The sequence below is a fragment of the Gambusia affinis genome, linkage group LG09 (genome assembly GCF_019740435.1).
Source record: "Gambusia affinis linkage group LG09, SWU_Gaff_1.0, whole genome shotgun sequence".
Taxonomy (NCBI): Eukaryota; Metazoa; Chordata; class Actinopteri; order Cyprinodontiformes; family Poeciliidae; genus Gambusia; species Gambusia affinis.
In genome coordinates, this window is record NC_057876.1 from 25221238 (window position 1) to 25241545 (window position 20308).

The following is a 20308-nucleotide window of genomic DNA, read 5'->3' on the forward strand; positions in this document are numbered from 1 at the left end:
GTATTGATGTTGACTTTTTTCTTTAAAAACAAGATGGGAATGTTGATAAGACAATATTTTTTATTGATTTTATCAAAAGAAACATTTTTGTTCTTTTATACTTTTTTATCTGTCTGAGTTTATTCACAGTTACTGCATGACTCATATTATGGAGAACACTGGTAAATTGTGACCACATACACAGTATTTCTACCTACCTACACTGTGCATCACCTGTTCTTTCTCCTTTTAATTCCTCAACTTCCAATCCATCCTGGCATTTCCAAATCACGACAAATGGCTGCAAGAAATTTGATTCATTTTCTGAGCTGAAAAGCGGTTTTCCTTGAAAGGTGCCTCACTGTTTTCAGCCACCATGTCTAGGAAAAATTTTATTTCCAATAAAATTTTTGGAAATTAAATTTCCAAAATTAAATTAAAAAAAAAAAAAAAAAAAAAAAAAAAAGGAAAGCATCTTGTTTGGTTAAATAACCACAAATTATAATGTGTTGCATGCAAATTACAAACAACCACAGTGACATTCACAAGTCCTTGAAATGAAAAAAGGTTCCCCTCTCCAGGAGTCCAACAGCACTGCCTTGGCAGCTGAAGATATAATTTTTCCAGTAGGGTGCCCCAGGGTGTCCTCCCAGCTTGATGTGGCTCCAATAAAGTAGCTCCTCAGAGATATCTCTAGAAGACAGACAGAGTCGGTGCACAATATGCCTCACCTAACTCCTCTGTTTACCTACAGTGTTTTGTGAAACCATGAATACCGCTTGAATTTGAGGTAATAACAGAATAAGCAGAGATGTTCTGCAAAAGTGTCAGAAGTTTGTTATTTAGTCAAAGAATACTTATGTCACATTAATCCTGGCAAGTTCTATATGTTCAATGAGTATTCTCTGTCATGCCAGATTTTTACCCATAACTTCATTTGTTGCTTTCATTTTTTTCCATGTGAGTTCCTGGAGTTGTTATTGAAATCTGCTTTGTCAGTCCTGTTGCAAACATTTAAACTCAAAGACATTGACATGTTTTAAAAATCAACAGTAACAATAAGTAACTTACTTGAGTTGGATTTTGTAGTTCTTTCTTGAAATCTACTATCTGAGTCTTATGCTTGTATTGATCCACATCTCTCATTTTCTGTTTACTACTCACCTTCCCTAATTTTCCTGGGATTCTCCCTCAATTGTTCTGCAACCCTTTATCTAGACTCACTTGGTTTCCATAATACTTCGTCCTTATTTAAGTGCCACGCTTTTGTTTTCTGGATTCTCGGGTTTCTGTCACTCTAGTTTCATGGCCCGTATTCTTTGTGCTTTGTCTGTAACCTCCCTCTTTCGGTTTATTAAATTATCTCAGGCTGGTTTAACATTTGCATTTGGGTCCACAGCAACAGCATATCATGACTATTATTTCTGCAGAATTAAACACTTAGCTAGTTAAATAACTGCTTGGCACCCAAACATCATCGACTACAGTAAATCCAAGTTCTTACTTTCAATCAGAGCGCCATGTTTATCTGTATGTATTCCCTTTTCTGCTGCTCATGATGACTCTGCTCTTTCCATACACCGTTTTGTTCATGATGACTTCGCTTTATTTTTTCATCTTTTCAGCTCCCCCTAATCTCCTTACACATTCATGTCCTGACAAATCCACCCTCTCCTGTGTCTCCACTGTTATTCTGCACCCCTTGTGGAGAGAAAAAATGTGGATTCTTTAGAGCAGTGGTGAATTCCCTCTGCATCTCTGTCAGGCTGCAGATCCTGCAAAACTCGCAGGCAAACAGACATACAGAGACTCAAAGTAATTCCAGCTCACAAATGTGTTTCTAAAAGAGCTATATGTCAGGCATTTTCCCTGCTCTTGCGCGTTCATACAGACATGGGTTAACTTGGGCACTCACACTCAGTTTTCCCCTCATAGGAGCAGTACGATCTATAATTGAGTAGATGGCTGTTATTTTAGGCCTCAAGGTCACGAGCATCAATAACTCTGGTGGACCACCACACATAATTCACACATACTCACAAGCATCTGATCCAAAGATGAAAATTCTGTTTGCTACCCCTCATCTAACTGAAACACACAAATCAAATCTGCAGCATCAACAGGACTAATTGGAGGAGTTAGATTTTTCTTATAGATAAAAATGTAAAAGTGCTTTTGTTTTCACCCATGCTCATTATTTACTCCAGCTAGATGTTGTATGATCCACCCTGGAAAGAGAACCTTACAGAGCCCAAGAGTATATGCAAGCTGGTTGACTTTACAATGTCTTAGGACGAATTTACAACTAAAAAAGTGATTTGGTGCAAGCCATGTAAGAAACAGAATCTCTTTTAACTCCTTCTGTGTGACTTTGATCCTTTCTTAAACAGGACTGGGGTCAATTGGAGCTTCTTATCGTAAACCCTTTAATCTTCTATCAAAGCTGTTCATTTCTCTATCTCTCTCTCTCTCTGTTTATTGGGAATTTAGCAAGATGATTATAGGGAAACCACAGTGTCATACAGTGGGGATGATGTTGCTGTTAATGGTTTGCCTTTGAGGAAGCAGAGGGGTGCAGTAAGCATATCAGCAGCAGGATGGGCGAGAGATGCCACGGAAAAGGGCAAACAGGAGAGCTCTTACAGAGGTCAGTGGCGAGATGGACAGAGACGGAGTTACTGGCTGATTTTACTCATCTGTCAAAACCAAACATTAAAAAAAGAACCTAAAATAATTCTTATTTCTTTATTAGCGGGAATATTTTAATATTTTTATAGCTTCAATTTCATTAACCATAAAACTGCACAACTTGAAATTACAAAAATAAATTTGCTTAATGAAAACATGCCAATTAAAAAAAAAAAATTGACTGTTTTGATAAAAAGTTTTTGCACTAGGACGAGGTGGTTTTTCAGCCAAATAGATGTATTTCACAAAACTGCGATGGAAACACTTTTTTGCATCACACGGTTCATGTGATTGACAGCCAGATGTTACTACTGGAGAAAACCACAAAGAAGACAACAAAAATCTGAAGAGAGAGAACAATGTAACTGAGATTTTCTGAGTTAATCAAAGAATGAAATTTATTAAATTATATTGTAAAACCTGAAAAGGGATTATGAAATGAACTACTATGTGTATGTGCAGAAGAGTGTGTACTCGAACATCTACAATTGAGAGGTTGAGTAAGTAATGTGAATGAGAAAGAAAGAGATTACATTTGTCTTCATGTCGTTTTAAACAAGCATCCAAATAGCTGTGTAGCTTTGTCAGCAGAGCACCAATCAGTAAAAAACATAACACATGCCAGAAGGCCTGCCTCCAGAATTGTACAACAAGAGATATATTCATAAATGCACTGCAGCCGTGTGAGAGCAATGACTGAGATCTCTTGGGATTAATACTGTCGTATAATGATAGTGTCTATAAAGGTCAGAAGGATTATGAAATGAACTACTGCAGATTAACTGACTGACAGACTGTCTCTACAATTGAGAGGTTGAACTTACTACAAAAAGAGATTACATTTGTCTTCAATTTACCTAAACAAGCATCCAAATAGCTTTATGTCTGCCTGCTGATCTGCTTCAGAATTATGCCAAATGTGAACAGAATTGTACAACAAGAGATATATTCATAAATGCGTCATGGACTGTTCATTAAACTGTCGCATTGACCTCATCAAAGGTTACTGAGGTCTGAAATGCTTGAGCTGTTTTTTTCCTGGTACTTCTTTGACCTCCTGGATAAGTCATTAATGTGTTTTTGGTGCATTCTTGGCAGAACAGCCATTTCTTGGAAGGTTCACCACAGTTCCATGTTTTAAGGAATCACATGATGTCTGTAAAGATTGTTCCTGTTCTCATTCATTCACTTTCTATTTTGGTTCTGCTTACTATTTGTTTTGGTTGTGACAAGAAAGCTGCTTAATTGAGTTTAGGAAAATGGAATGTTCTTATTGTAGAATAAAAATGTTGGTGTTGTTATACTAGCCCTATGATTTGAAAAGCATCTGCAGAATTTAAAAATATTCTGTATGCTTGTTTCCCAGCTTCAGTGTAGTTTTTTGTTGCTCACCACTGTCATTGTTTTACTGTAAAAAGACACATTTTTAATATTTAATGGACCAAAAGCAACTTTGTAGGAGTATTTTTGTTTCTACTTGAAAGAGGATTGCCTAGAAATTATTGTCCCTTTTGCCAGAAATATGGTTTCCTGTCAAAAAATATTAGTTTAATAATCATCTTGACTCATTGCTTTTGGCTTCGGGCTCTTCGCCCTCGTAACTCTCATCTCACTTTCTCTATATATCGGTGCTGCTTCAGTGACAGCTCTGTTGTATTCTTCCCCATATTATTAAAACATAACATAGATAGTTTGTCTTAAGGAAAAACCTGTTAGGCATAATTTAATAGGACTCTTTTGATGAAGGCTTACCAAATCTTGTTTTCTCTGTAGTTATTGCATGGAGTAAGGATGGACTTCCCATGTATATCAGAAGTTTTGATCCAATTTACATGGTGCTACCTGCAAATACACAAGTTTTACAAACTAATATGTTATCCAGAAACCTTGGATGAGCTGAGGGTAATGTGAAAATTTTGTTCTCTCATCGTGTGATGCTGAGATATAGAAAATATGATACATACATTGAGCTTCGATTAGCAGCTAACAGGAAACTTTATTCTTCTTCTGTGTAATGAGCATACTCCACATACAATACTTCACATGCAATATTTTATATCAAATACTTCAGGTATCAAACACTTGAGGTATCGCTGAGAAACTGCAAAAGCAGCCTTTAGATTCAGTAAATCACAAATGGTTATCATACCGCTTTAAACGGAAAGAGAATTATTTTGACATGCTCCATTTAACATTATGAATTTTATCAAATTCATAATGTTATCTCTGTATTGGCTCTGAACTTTGATTAATAATTACTTTTAATGTGGTTAAGGGTGTTTCCTTCATAGATATTCTCAATTTGTATTTAATGGGTAAACAGGGTGTGGTTTATTCACAAGTACTACCGCCAAGCTCTTTGTCACGATTATGTTGGCAGAACAAGCCTAAACTACAGACCACTGCTTCCCAGTTTGTCAGTCTTTGATCTGCCTTGAGCCCACCAGTGCTGCTTGTCTGTTGTGGCTGTCAGACCAGAGGCTGTCCAGACACTGGGCCCGAGCTGTCACTCGCTGCCACCTTTGACCCTGAATGTGTCACCCATCATCAACTCTACACTTTTACTGTCAACAAGCTACACAATAAGACACAAGCTTTCACACCTTTTTTATTCTTTCTTTGATTTTATTTCCACTTCTCAGTCAGGAGCCTGGATAAGGCACACTCCTTCTGCACCCCGAAAGCAGTTTTAAAAATTTACATATGGTATTTAACTGACCACAATTGAGGGATTAGCAAAAAACTCAGACTGGCTGCACACATTGAACAGATCACTTTAATAAATGTATTTTGATTATGTTACATTCAGCATGAAGTCTAATAACCAGCAGCATTATCATTAACAAAATCCAATTTTTATATGACAAGTAACTTACGGGTGACGCATTTCCTTAAACTGACAAGGATACGTATGCCAACAACAAACAATTGTCCATTCCAGCAGCTTTGTACGGTGCATTCAGTGTTGAAACCAGCTAACCAGGCATGCTGGAGCTCTGCATGGGCTGGGCTTCGCTGCAGTTGCTCGGTAATGGAACAGTGCCTGTCAATTGTGACTTAATAATAGAGATTTTTGAAACAGCAAATTTTTCAGACACCTAAATACAATAACTTAGTGCCAAAAATAACTGAAGTTGACTAAAGTGCTGAGCAACAACAACTTATGACAAAAGTAATCTCCCTATTGCCAACGTTAAGTCCAGCCACTCTTCTGTGGAAGCTAATTTTTGAATCCAAAGTTTTATTTCTTCACCCACAGTGCACCACTCATGACTATAGATGAGTTGGAAGTTAGAAGTTGGCTGAAGAGTATAGTTTTAAAAAATATAAAAGAATGAATTCAGAATTTTTGTTTTTATCATCTCAAGTTCTCTCTCTGATGTGTTGCATTTTGAATTATCAGGCATATTGAATTCAGATAAAACCAGATAGCTCTGTTTGCAATAAAAAGGGCACATACGTTTTTTGACTACAACAGCCTTTTCTCAACATTAAAATACTTGCATAAAATCTGCTCCCATTGGTCGTCTAGTTTTGCTTTAATACGTCAGGTAAAAATGGTTTGAACTTGCTTGAACTGTAAACTCCTCTCCAAACAGAGCACATCCTCAGCTGTCATCAGCTTGAGCCTCACGCGTATGTTTATCTTTCAAGAAGAGCAGCAGGATTTCAGTTGTAGATGAGAGCTGTCAGCAAACACGCATGTTGACACATAAAAACAAATGCTCTGATTGCATCTTATTGACTTTGGGATAAATTGGTAAACCAGGAGTTGTCCACACATAGGAGATGCTTTGAAGAAAAACAAACACATTAAGACATACGGAAGCATCTTTTTTTGAACATAATATTTGGTTATGCATTAATTTAATTGGAGCAGTTTTATTCTGTCATCAAGTATTATTTGGTCCCTTGTTTTCTGAAGTTCTGCTGCGGTATCTGATACCACGCTGTAAAGGACAGATCCTTCAGTTCCTGATATCTGAGATGTGGCGCCTGCAGAAATCTGGAACTATTTGCAAAGCACATCCCACAAATGCTATTAGTGTTAGGTAATTTACTGTGCACTGATGGTATGACAGCATCATTGTTCAGGCAGGTATTGTATGTCAACTACAACACTATCCAGCGAAAGCAATGATCAGATAAATAAAGTGCTACATGCTTGTTTATCTGTTTCATAACTTTCACTGACTGTTTAACTAACCAGTCAACCAACGATAGAGATTTGTGAGTGTAAATTAACTTTCTCTTTTATAAATATTTATGGGCTCATCAACACAATGTTCCCTCTGAAATAAGTTTTTTAAACTTTTCAAAGAGGAATTTACCTTTATTCTGTGAGTGAGGCATTCTTTACAGGCACATGTGAGAGTTGTAACAACCGATCAGAAAATACTTATTAGAAGTCCATGTCAGGCGACTGGAACATCACACACTGTTTCAGTTTCTCACATTTTTGACTGACAGTAAGTACAACATTCAGTGACATGTGTCAATCTGCTGAGGACAGAAATACACAACTACACTCAACCCTCAAAATGGTGACAGCTGGGCAAAACGAATAGAAAGGACAAACTTTAAAACACATACTTCCATCAAAATTGTAAGGACTTGCTTTTCTCTCAAGCTCCCAAAGTATGTGTAGCCCCAACCAGCCTCATCAGTCTTTGTCGGTGCCTGGCATGCACACTCACTCACCCCTACACAAAGAAAGAACAGAGAGAGGACACAGCAGCTCAGCTTGCCTGTGTAGAAGACCTACCAAGCAAGGAAATGTTTGTCTTGACTCTTTCTACCATTAAAGACTGGAGAGTAGTGTAAAATATTCCTGCTGTGTTGTTTTTGAAGAACACAAATACCTCCTGGAACACAAAGCCACGCATTTGACTGTCTGACTAAATAAAATTATATTTGCAGTAACTAAAGTAACTCTGAATGCATTTGAATTGAGATGTTTTGGTATATTTCGGTATGGTATGTCACATCAGAACAGTTAGGTTGACTTAATTGCCTTTTAAAAGTATTTCCCTTTTTCCATTAAACACATAATTCTTTGTTGCATTAAACACCTGGACTGCTTATTAAAATCTCCATCAAAGCTAAATGCCACTCAAGAGCATTTCAACATCTTGTTCAATGCTACAAAAACTAGCATTAAGAAATACGATTTCATGCACATGTCGTTACACTAATTGCCTGACTTACTGCCTATGCAAATCTATAATTTTCTTGAAATAAAAAAACAGAAGAAAAACTTTTACTGAACATTATGATTTCTTAATGATTCAGCACTCGTTAGGTGAAATGATGTGGGTATATAAAATGTGTCCTCTATTAAATCTGTAATGTTGAAACAAAGAATTGAAGACTGAGAGACTATACCTGAAGTCAGGACATGAGGAACCATCTTGTTTATTTGACGATGGTAAAAACGGCAATTACAAAGAGCATGTCTTTGAAAAGAATTACTGAGCCATAAAGTTTTTTAATTAATTGCCAAATAGAAAACAATAAAATGCTTTCCTTGTTGTGTTGCATTAATTACTTCTTTTAAAAAACAGATTGCCTTTGCTCTGTGTATTTTTTGTTTGTGATATTATTATTATATTATATAACATATTACATAATATGTTTTGTTTTATATATATATATATATATATATATATATATATATATATATATATATATATATATATATATATATATATAAAATATATATATATAGGGGGAGAGAGAGAGAGAGAGAGAGATAATCAACTTAAATAACTGGGCTGTTGTAGCCACTATGCTCAAGCTATTATTTAAACACTTAGGTCTATTTGTTATTTTAAACATAATGTTATAATAAGTCTGTTCTTCTATGTACACATTTTGTTGTAATTGTTGTGCTGTTGAACATACATTATATATATATATATATATATATATATATATATATATATATATATATATATAGAGAGAGAGAGAGAGAGAGATAATCAACTTAAATAACAGGCTTTGTGCACTATGCTCAAGCTATTATTTAAACACTGGCTATTTGTTATTTTAAAACATAATGTTATAATAAGTCTATTCTTCTATGTACACATTTTGTGTAATTTGTGCTGATCATAGACTGTTTCCTGTACATCCTGGTATCCTGTATGAATGAGGCTGACAATAAGGGCTGCATATAACTCTAAGGATTAATCCAAGGACACCTCATCTCCTGTAAAATAACACAAGGAACATGGTTGTAAGATATAAAACACATGTGGACTGCATGGATACCCAAACTCTGATGGCCTCCCATTGAAGTTCTGCAAGGATTAAGATCTGGTCCACAGTTCCATAACCAGGACAAAACCCACTCTGCTCCTCCTGGATCTAATATTCAACATCAGAGCCTGCTCTCCAGCACCATAGAGTGAACTTTCCCAGAGAGGCTGAGAAGTGTGATCTCTGAACAGTTGAAACACTATTTATAAAATAAATATTAGTTCAACATCACACTTCATTATTTTGGAAAATTGATAATCTGTGAACATTTTTCCTTTGTAAACAAGAGAAGCAAACTGTTCTAACAACATGAGATGTGACAGTTAGTGTCACAACAAATCACTTTTTCCACTTCCATGTTTCAATGTAAACAATGAAGATGCAACATTACTTAACATGATGTTAACCAGCTTCCATATGTGCACTCTAAGGAACATTTCTGGGCTAACATATAATTTGTACTTTAGGTGTGAGAGAAAAACAAATGCTTCAAGAATGGTAAAAAGTTTGTGCTTAAAAAAAAAACAGCATTCTCTCATGCAGCATGAGAGAAGGTGGAAAACAGTATCAGTTGTAGTGGTTTACGTCATTTACAAGGTAATCCTATTATTTCTAAACTTTTGCTTTACAAACACTTTCTCAAACAGCCTGCTACAAAAACTGTAAGCTGAGATATGTCCCGAATCAGTTTCAACCTGTTTTTTTTTCAGACGTGCAATTTAGAAGAGGGGAAACACAAAGCAACACATAAAAGAAATAGGACATGGGTGTGTTGTTTCACACAACTATGCTGCAGAACAAGAACCCGCTTTGTGCTTTGTTCAAGTATTTAAATCAATACAAAACAGTAACCCAAAGCTAGGAGACACAAAGTTTTGGCTAGATTGACATTCTATTAAACTTAAAATTTGTATATTTTTCAAAAAACATTCTAATTTCAGTGAAATGTGACATTTATATAAGTTATTTCACCAATTTTTTTTCCGCAAAACTCCTACAGAAAAAAAGATTTTGTTCTGTGGTCTCTAAATCAAACTCACCTTCATGTTGGGATTCAGCATTTATATTTTTAGGCCATTTTTGTAGCTCAAAAAGCAAAGCTTGGCAAGTTTCCAGGAGCTTTGTTACTGATTTTGCTGATGCCAACATAAACAGACTTAGTCAATACAACTGGGAGACGGGCTTATAAAAGGGTAAGAAGTGATGTGTAGTTCATGTTGGAGGGGTGAAGTCACAGATTTAACCGAAAGTAAAAAGAAAATCAGTTTCGCTGAAGAGGATGTCCAAGCAGAAGATAACTGCAGTGCCACAAAGGCATTAAAAATTAGGAAATAAACACAGCTGGCTGCTAAGAATAAACTTTTTCTCCATTAAGACACCTGATGTTATCAAGCAACACAATGTGATATGTATTTGTTTTGAACAGGTGTGTCAAAAAAAAAAAACTCAGTAGTAAAAGGTTGAATCAGTTTCAAGGTGCTGCTTCCCATGCACTCTGATTAGATCACTGTTTCCCTTACCATGCTCTGCACTGTTTGGGTTTAGGTTGAAATCCTTTGTGTTGGCTGCTTACACTGTCAACATGTTTAGATGTTTGTTGATGAAGAACAAGTCTGTATCATTGTTTATATGTAAGCCTTATTATAACAGAGTATAAACAACGACTAAACAGAATATGTGTGTCATCACACATCCAGGAAGTTTAATTTTGAGGAATTCTTTCTGTCAGACTTCCACAGAGTTAATATTTCTGTTTGTATATGTGTCAAAATGCCTTTAAGTCCTTGGATAAGTACTTTTGTCAACGTTGTAGTATTGTCTGCTAGGGGTTGTACAGACAAATAGAAAAACAGGAACGATACAGCACACATGAGACTATTTACCAGCATATTTTTAAAGTTGACTGAATTCAACCAGCTAAATTAGGAATATTTACTGCACAACAAGGATGTTTATACAAGGATATATATGTATATATATATATATATATATATATATATATATATATATATATATATATATATATATATATATATATAGTTTTACAGTTAATCTATTGTTAGGATGGTTGTTGGCCATCCTAACAATAGATGGTGAGAAAGGAAGGAAACGTCTAAAAAAGTTTGGAATTTTATAGATCTTGACAGAATGGGAAAAGCAAATAAAGTTCGAAAAATAAATAGTATTTCTAGATGTTTTATTTCCTTTCTATTTCCATACCAAATGAATATCTGAATTTCTGAAATCAAGTGTGATTTTTCTTTTTATATGAAACTGCACATAGAGGTGTTGTATCCATATTCTGACATGTTTCAGTTTTAACCCATTCCTTTCCATAATGTTTTGGTTACGGTCAGAAAAGCAGTAACAAAGCACATGGAATACCTAAAGCTCCAATATTAATGCAAAAATATATTGATCATCCATTTCTACTGTGTAAATAAATATCTTGGGTCCTCAATCTTCAAAAGCCAGAAAGTAACAAGAAAAAGCTTTTACTTTAATTCTATAAGGCCACTATTTTTTTCTATGGTTTATAAATGAGTTTAGCTCAAATGGGTAGCCTGAAACACTATATCACTGAATAAGTGCCCAATCTATTGTCCAGCAGTCTGAAACCGATCTTTTAGAGTCTCACTTATATCATAATGAAATTAAGGTTTTATTAACAGGGACTGCAGCATAAGAATGTGCTACATAAAAATATAATTTTGCTCAGCTAAGCAGCTCCTCCTGACTTGCTTCCTTTTTATTGTCAATAGTGTTGAATCAAACATTCCTGTTTCTCCTTCTAAGTCTGGGGCTTCTTTTATTGCCTAAAACTTGCACAAACATAAATTTTAAACAAAAGAGTTATCCTGAGATGTTAGCAGTCATCTATTGTTAGGATGGTTGTTGGCCATCCTAACAATAGATGGTGAGAAAGGAAGGAAACGTAATTCACTTCTGACCTTGGTGGTCCACCCAATAAACTCACAATCGTAAGAGTATTTCCTCATCTAGTAAGAAAATAAGGATGTTCTAAGATAACCTGATGTTGGATCACGAAGACTTCACAAGAACAATCAGGGATTTCGTGACTAATCTGCAAAAAAGAGCCCTAATAAAACAAACAATGAGGAAGCAGCCATAAACAGCACAGGAAACCAAAGCATGATATGAATGCAGATGCTGTTCCTTTGATTTCTTCCTCCCTACATGTACTTGTATTTTACCAGCAGAGGTCAATATATGCAAAGTGTTTCATCCCCTGTGATCTTTACCTGTTTTTGTGCCATTTGCATTCTCAGTGTCTCAACTGTGTTACAAACAGAGCATTTATTTATTTATTTATTTATTTGCTCATCTGGAAATTATTTAGATCATTTTATTCCTAAAAACTTCCATATGTAATTCACAGACTCAAACTTAGCAAACAGTGTTTCCAAAGTTTGGATCGGAAGCTCCAGCTTGCAGGATGTTAGGCTCCTGATGTGAATGACTCACTGATTCTGTTGACAATTGGCTGTTTTTAGCTGCTTCTCTGTGTCTTGTTCCTTTAGGGATGGCAGCTATTTGTGCTTGACAGTAAGCTGGCTAATTACTACATATATGTGATGGGCTGCTTTTCTAGGAAACGGGTTTGTCAACAAGATGTTAGCAGAGGTCTGCAGTTGGGACTCATTTTCATGTTCTTCAAGCATGGCATCATGATGGCTAATGTTTCTGCTAATGTTTCTATTCCTGTATGTATTGGAATGCATACAAGATTTGTAAAATAAAAAATTAAATCCTTTGAAGTTCCACATTTTGTTATATTAGAACAACAAACTTTAATGTACAGTTGAATCCAGTAGTTCACATACATATCAAAAGGCATATTCACCTTTTTTCTCAGTTTGAAGTTAAATCAAACCAAACTTTTCTTGTTTTAAGCTAGTTTGAATTACCTTTTTCATTTGCTAAATGACAAAACTATAAGAGAGATTCATTTATTGATTTATTCAAAATCAAGTTAACATTCAGGAAGAATACTATCTCTTTAAGGAATCTGACAAAGCACAGATGATTATGTCATTGGTTTTGACTCTTCTAATAGGTTAACTGAAACATTTCAGTTATTTTGAGCCACACCTTGAACACTTTGCTTTCTGGTTTGACACAATGGGAAAGCCATAAGAAATCAGGAAGAGTATTGTGGCGCTGCACTGGTGTGATTCATCCTTGAGAACAATTTCCAGATGTTTGAAAGAGCCACATTCATTTCTGAGGCAAGAAGGAAGAAATTCCTAAAAATGTTTTTTATCTTTTTGAAAGAGCAATGAGAAAAAAGCAGAAGGCTTTCAGTTGGGGTAGATGTTAACCTTCCTGAAAGACAAAGACCCTAAATATACAGCCAGAGGTGTACAAAGAATCATTTAGATCAGTGGTGCCCAAAGTTGGTCCTCAAGGCCCTGTATCCTGCATGTTTTTGATCTCGCTCTGGTGGTAGTAACAACCTTTTCAACATGTCAATGTTCTTCTTAGGCCTTCTAATGAGCCATCATTTGATCCTGGTGCGTTAAACGAGGGAGAGAACTAAAACATGCAGGAATCTGGGCTTCAAGGGTCAACTTTGGGCACCACCGATGTCCAGATCTAAATCCAATTGAGAATCTGTGTTGAAAACCATCATCTACATATGTTCACTATCCAATTTGACTAATCTTAAGTTATTTTGCAAATATGAATAAGCACAAATGTCAGTCTCTAGATGTGTAAAGTCAGTGGAGACATTCAAACTCTTGCACAAAACCATGATTCTAAAAGAACGACTACAAATGCAAGCCACACTTTTCAGGTAAATCCCCCACAATAAAATACACTGAAATTTAAATTTGTGGTCATTTTCCAAGAAAAAAATATTAATTGGACAGACGTCCAGTGCAGATAACTGGAATGTTGGAATTTACCTGAATTTATGGTGGCTGTTCTTACTTTTACAGCTCTGGCAGGTTAATGGTGCATTCAGCTCATTATTAGCTTCATGGTATCTTAGTTACTGAATGTACTAGTTTGAACTGAACGTTACAAGAAATTCCTCCGGCTGGCTAAGCGGTTAATGACTGGAAGTGAAATTCGATGAGGTTGTAGTTGGTTTGAAACAGGTTGGTTGGATAAGCTTGGTAAGTTTATAATTGGAAGCTCTGGGCTGTTTGTCAGATGTTTGGGCAGTTTCTCACTGACCAGCTGCTTCAGGGGCGCAACTACATATTTTTGAGGTGGATGCGAACATCTTATAGCTTGATAGGAAGCCGTATCTAAGCTGGCAACCCACATTAATAAAATGGTGACATAATATCGACCACAAAACACTATTTATAAAAGATAAAAAAAATTCTACACAATCCTAACAAACGTTTTTAATGTTCTCTTCACAATATTTATTTACTATTAATCTATTTGTATAATTTGTTCTTTTAAATTGCCATCTATATTATTTTTTGGTCTCAGGAAATGACTGAGTGATGAAGAGACTGATGTCTGGTTCTTTAGGTTCTGACGGCTCTGCGGTTCCTCTCCTGACCCATTCTGTCTGATTTCAAAACCACTGGGTGCCACTGAATGTCACCGACACATTTATTTTAATGCCCCTATTAAACTTCACTGTGATTGTTTAGCCCGTGTCTTCCCACTACCGTCTGTATTTTTGCCAGAGGTTTTACTTTAAGGACGGTTGTAGTATCGGGTGGACATTTTAAAAAGACACTGGTTGATAGCAGCTCACTGCGGCTGCGTAGTGTCCGTCTCTAGGTAACCATGACAACAGCTTCAGTTCGTTGGGTCCTATTTAGGTCCCGCAACGACAATTTATATGACCCTAATATTTCCCGTGTTTTGTTTTGGTCATTATTATTACACTTATTGTTGAGAGGTGTGTGATAGGTGTGTCTACCAGACATTTATAGCAATACAGAATAAATGTATTGGTTCAATACGGGCGGAAACAACAACCACCTGTCGTTTTAGGTTAGCTTAAGCTAACCTGAATATTTACAACTCTCTTCTTGATACACTGACATTACTTACCTTCTGTCTTTCAACCACTTTGAAAAGCTTTTCTTCGTCTCTCCAACATCTTTATCCTTCCCCCTCTTCCGTTTTCTGTTTTGTGCCCCGGAGTTTTTTCTGCGACCCATCTTTAGCTCCTTGTTTACGAGGCATTACGACAAATTTAAAAGAAAAAAAAAACGCGCCTCAGCGCGTTCTCGGTAGGGTCGAGAACGCGCTTCCAAATTAAGATTATGCTTGAGGGTTTTCAAAATCTCATGATGACACAAGTTAATTATTGCAACGTTCCTAAACTAAAATGTAGACTCTGTCATATATTCACTTGGCTGTCCTCCCTTTCTGAGGAATGAGAGATGCAGTCAGACAGCTAATGAAGAACGGCAGGTCAGGCTGTAAGTTGATAAGCGCATATGTTTGTAGATGAAAGGGAAACTGTATATATAAATCTGTGCAGATGCTTGCGTGAGTTAGGGAGAGTGTATCCGTTTGCTGTCGGGAGACTTCAGATCTAATGGCAACAATCACATGATATGTGTGAGAACATGACGGTCTTCTGTCTGAATATGTCCTGCACCGCATCATCATACCAGGAGTAATGTGTTAGGAGTGTGTGCACAAAATGTATTGTGAATCCGTTTAATGAGAGGGTGAGTGAGCTATTATTTGCTGATGTTTATTTATCATGATAGCAACAGTGTTATTATGAAACAAGCGTCATCTGATCTGCCCAGCACACATTTTGAAATAGAAATTCATCTGTGAGGCTGCTGTGCAGGCAATTTACTGAGCCACAAAGAGGAAGCAATTTTAACATGCAAAATAAAAGGGAATAAGTGATAGCACTTAAACAGTCATAAAGAAAGCAGAAACAATATTTTGGAGATCAGTTTTATGAGATGACTTTGAAGGAGCTTGGCATCATTAAGAAAACAGATTGTAAGAAACAAGACCCCGGCGATGACCACAAACACTTTCAGAAAGCTTTCAGAGAGATTGTCACACATTCACACACAGACTTAATTAGAACAAATCGGCACCTCAGTGGCACCCAATGCTAAGAAGATGATAGCTGTTCAGCATTTATTTTCAGCACTGAAGAGACACCACATTTGAATGAAGCTTCAACGATAAAATCCCAGGAGTGACTTTGTGTTTGTTTCTATTTTGGATTGTTTTCATGTGTATTCTTAAAGGAATTTTGAATGCAACCACATATAATAATACAGATTTTATTTTGCCAATCTTAAAAATGTCATTAATATCAGCTCCTTTCCACCACAGCTCTTTGCTTCTGTGGAAAATATTCCTGCATTTTCATAAAAAATGAGATTCTGTAATTTGCTAAGTTTGACATTAGCAACTTGGTTGATATTTTGCTAATGTAAAAAAAACAAACAATTTTGCAATTGTGGTGTTTTTCATTAAATAAGAAACCCAATTAAATTCACACATGAATAAGCTTATTCATGGAATAAGTTATGAAAAAAAAAACATGCCAGGCCTTCGTTCTCCTACCACTTCCTGTCATCTTCTTTGTCTTTTCTGCCAGCAGTAACATCTGGTTCTTGATCACGTGACTTGTGTGATGCGGGAAAAAAAGAGTTATTTTTGTCTTCTTTCAAGTGTACTAAGATATCTGTACTTGAAGTTAGACAAAAAATACAGTCCCAGAAAACCAACCCTATTTTAAAATTAAGCTCCCAGCAACAACAGTTGTTGAATACCAGCCCCCAATTACAGTAAAAGATTGGAGTTGACCACAAAAATGTGGTTTCTCTGCAACTTGATCTCAAAATTTTACACAAGATTGTTGAGCCTATATGTTGAATTTTAGGCATGTGTGGATCATAAGTATCCACAATAAATTACATACGTGAACATAATTCTTGTTTTGTTCAGTAAACTATCAGCTCCCATCAAAAACAAAAATTTCAAATAAAGCACTAAAACCTCAAAATGAGTACATATCTAACCAGGAAGATAATCCTAGCTATGTTTCTTTTTTTCATCCCTCTGAAAAAAATAATGAATGAATCTCATAAACAATACAAATAAACATTACATTATAAATCCAGCTGCAAAAGCCTGATCAAAACCAGAGGGCATTGCAGCAGTTCTGCTGTTGTCCACTAGGTGCTGCAGTGAGCTGTAGATCTATTTTTAGCTCAGCCTCAGCTGGAGGACAAGATATTTATAGCCGTGAATCTGTTCACTGCTGGGCTGTTGAGGTTCAGCCTCACATACAAACATACACACGACAGGATGTGCATCTTCCCACACACACTGCAAGGCACACTTTCCAGGACCAGGGCTAATTCATTAATACACTCAAACATGCAGTCATTTAAAGGCTATCAAGTGCCTGGAGGGGTTCACGTGCATCAAATGGCTGCTGATGTAAGCATTAATGGGCATGACACACATCTTCACACTGAGTTTTAAGTGCTATTGCACATCCTGCAACACACCCAGTATGTCTAGCAAGAATGCTAACAAATAAAATATAAAGGATGGTTGTTCAGAAATGTAAATGGACCAATAAAATAGCCATGCATGCAGGAGGCTTCAAAACACTTGTGCTAGCAGCATCCATACAGAAAGAGAGGCAGCTCTTGTTCTCTAAGTGCGCCCTTAAAAGCCACAGAGCCAGCTCTCCAGTTCACACTCGAGCGGCTGCTGAAGCCTGTTAATGCTCTCTATGGAGGTGGTTGGTCTACACATTTGTCTGCCCGGATTCCACTGGAAGCTCTGGCCTTACAGACAAAACAGTCAAATACAGCTGGAGCTCCTGTACAAGATGTGTTTTATGGTGTTAATACAAGTAGAAAATCTCAAACTGGCAAAATCATAAGTAGAGTTTGGAAAAACCTCAAACTAAGCGGTGGAAACAGTGTTGAGCTGCAGTATTTATCCATCCATTGTCTATACACACTTGTTATTTGCCAAGATGCCGTAATCACCTTCTACCATCATCTTTTACCAAGTTCTGGTTTATTTCTTTTGTGCCATACACCTTAAAGGTGTCCAGCCCTCGTTGACTTACATTTAAAGTTAGCTTCATTAAAAAATCTACTCAGTTGATTTTTGAAAAACCCATTAGGACTCCCTGTATTTTAACACAATGAAACATAAGAAAATGGCAAGCAAGAATGACCATTCACTTTCCTGAGGGTACTCAGTGTTCTTTATGTACACGAAGAGTAGGCAAAATGATCATGGAACATTTCAGTGTATTTATCAATATATTTGTAATTCTCACAGTGACTTGAAATTCACACCAGACGTCGGTATCCAAACTAATTGACATAACACAATCAAAACAAAATTAGTCCACAAATGGAGCTGGACTAATTTATTTATTCATAATAAGATTTTTTGTTTTCCCCATGTAAAACAATAAATAATGCACTTAACCAATTAACTTGATACAATCACTGCTCAAAACCCCACTGCTAAAACAAAAAATCGTACTGGAGCTAGGATTTTTCTTGAGTTTAGCATTTGCTGAAGATTTAGAAAAGCCAGTGGAATACTGTGAGAACATTTTCTGGTAATATGAGGTTGAAGTTGAACTAATAGATGTCTTTGGGAGAAAATGGTTTTGCACATTACCCCAAAAAATACCTAGCCAAAAGTAAAGTTTGCAGATGAGCGCTTCATACTGTGGTCTATCTTACAACATACAATAGACTTCATATTCTTGAAGGAAGGATGAATTAGAAAATCTTCAGTACAGTATGAAATAAGAGAGAAAAATGGATGAACATACTACTAAATAAGAAGCACCGTGGGACTCCTTAGTTCACCTTAGAGATAAAGTTTTCTGAATCCAGAAAAACGCAATAAAACAGAAACATAATAATACAAGTATACCACAATATCTTCAATAAAGTTCAAAAGATATAGAGACAGCTGCTGTGCAAACAGTCTTACTAGTGAGGGCAAAAAACCTCCTCACCTTGCAAACTCAGAAACTGTGTTTACTCTGAAAACATTTCCAGTCAGTAACAGACTGCCACAACTGGCTTCCAACAGAGATGAAAAATATTAAGAGGAGGACTTCAGGATTTGGTGTCTGTCAGAAATGTGTGGAGACAGATTACCGTGTAACCCAAAACAAGTCAAAGACAAACCAAGTGTTACTTCATTCTGGTTTCCGTTTGTATCGCCTCAGTAATGTTTCTGATTTCGCACTCATGTGAAATGATGTAAGCACACAAAACAGGTTTCAGCACCGTTTTATTGAAGCCTCGAAACCAGATCACAGCTGCCCTGACACAGTGCTGCTGCACTGCAGAGACTCCCATCTGCTGTGCAAATACATGTGTGAGTGAATGAGCTCAACAGCATAACGCCGGCAACACTTCCAAGGACTTCATGCTTCAGAATGGCCTTGCAGCATCCAATAAGTTAAAATCACAACAGGGTTTAACATAATTACATTATAATAAATTACAAAGAGCACTGCAGCACAAATTAGAAAGCAACATTATCAGCAGGTTAATTTGTTACATTAATAGTATAAACAAAAATTACAGAATCTGGGTCATTATAGAGCTCAGGTCATGTCAGGATAAATACTGACAATGGTAATGATGTTGGTATTAAAAGCAAACAAACCTATATAACACAGTAACACGGTGTATTCAAAAAGATTAGGCACAAACAGTATCACACACTCCCTCTAGTGGTGGACGTATGGAAAAACAACAGGTCAAAAATCTAACTGGTAATAACTAATCCAGTTTTTGGCAAGTGGTTTCAGATTTCAGCAATAAATAAGTTTAGGTTGCACATTGTACATGCAAATATTCAGGTTTATAAGAAATAAGACACAAAAATTAAACACAACTTTTTTTGTCATCTGCAAGATTTACACAAATGTATTCGAATTGAAGTCCTTTTCTTAATAATCATCCTTCCTGTTATGATGGCCTTTGATGAGTTAAAAGCAGCCAACATTGAGGGATTTCTGTGTTCTTCCTGCTAACCTTAGGGACATTTGGTACAGTGGCATTTTGCGGAGTACCGTTGCATCATGCCTTTCCTGAGCCTCCTGCTGCTCTGCTCCAATATGACATTCAAACTGATGGAGAGAGATGAGATCCAGCTGAGCAGCTCGGACTCCGCCGAGGCTCCCTCTGCTACGCAGCAGCAAATGCAACTTGTCAGGAGATTTTTAGGAACACAAAGTCTGGTTACCACGTTGGCTACTGTGCAAATGTCTTTCTGAAAGAAAGAAACTGTTCCAGTTTAAAGGATTATCACTGCTTTAATGTCTTTTAACCTACATGGTGGCAAAATCTACAAGCCTGACTGTTTCTAAATTTTGAATAATCAATCCACTCAG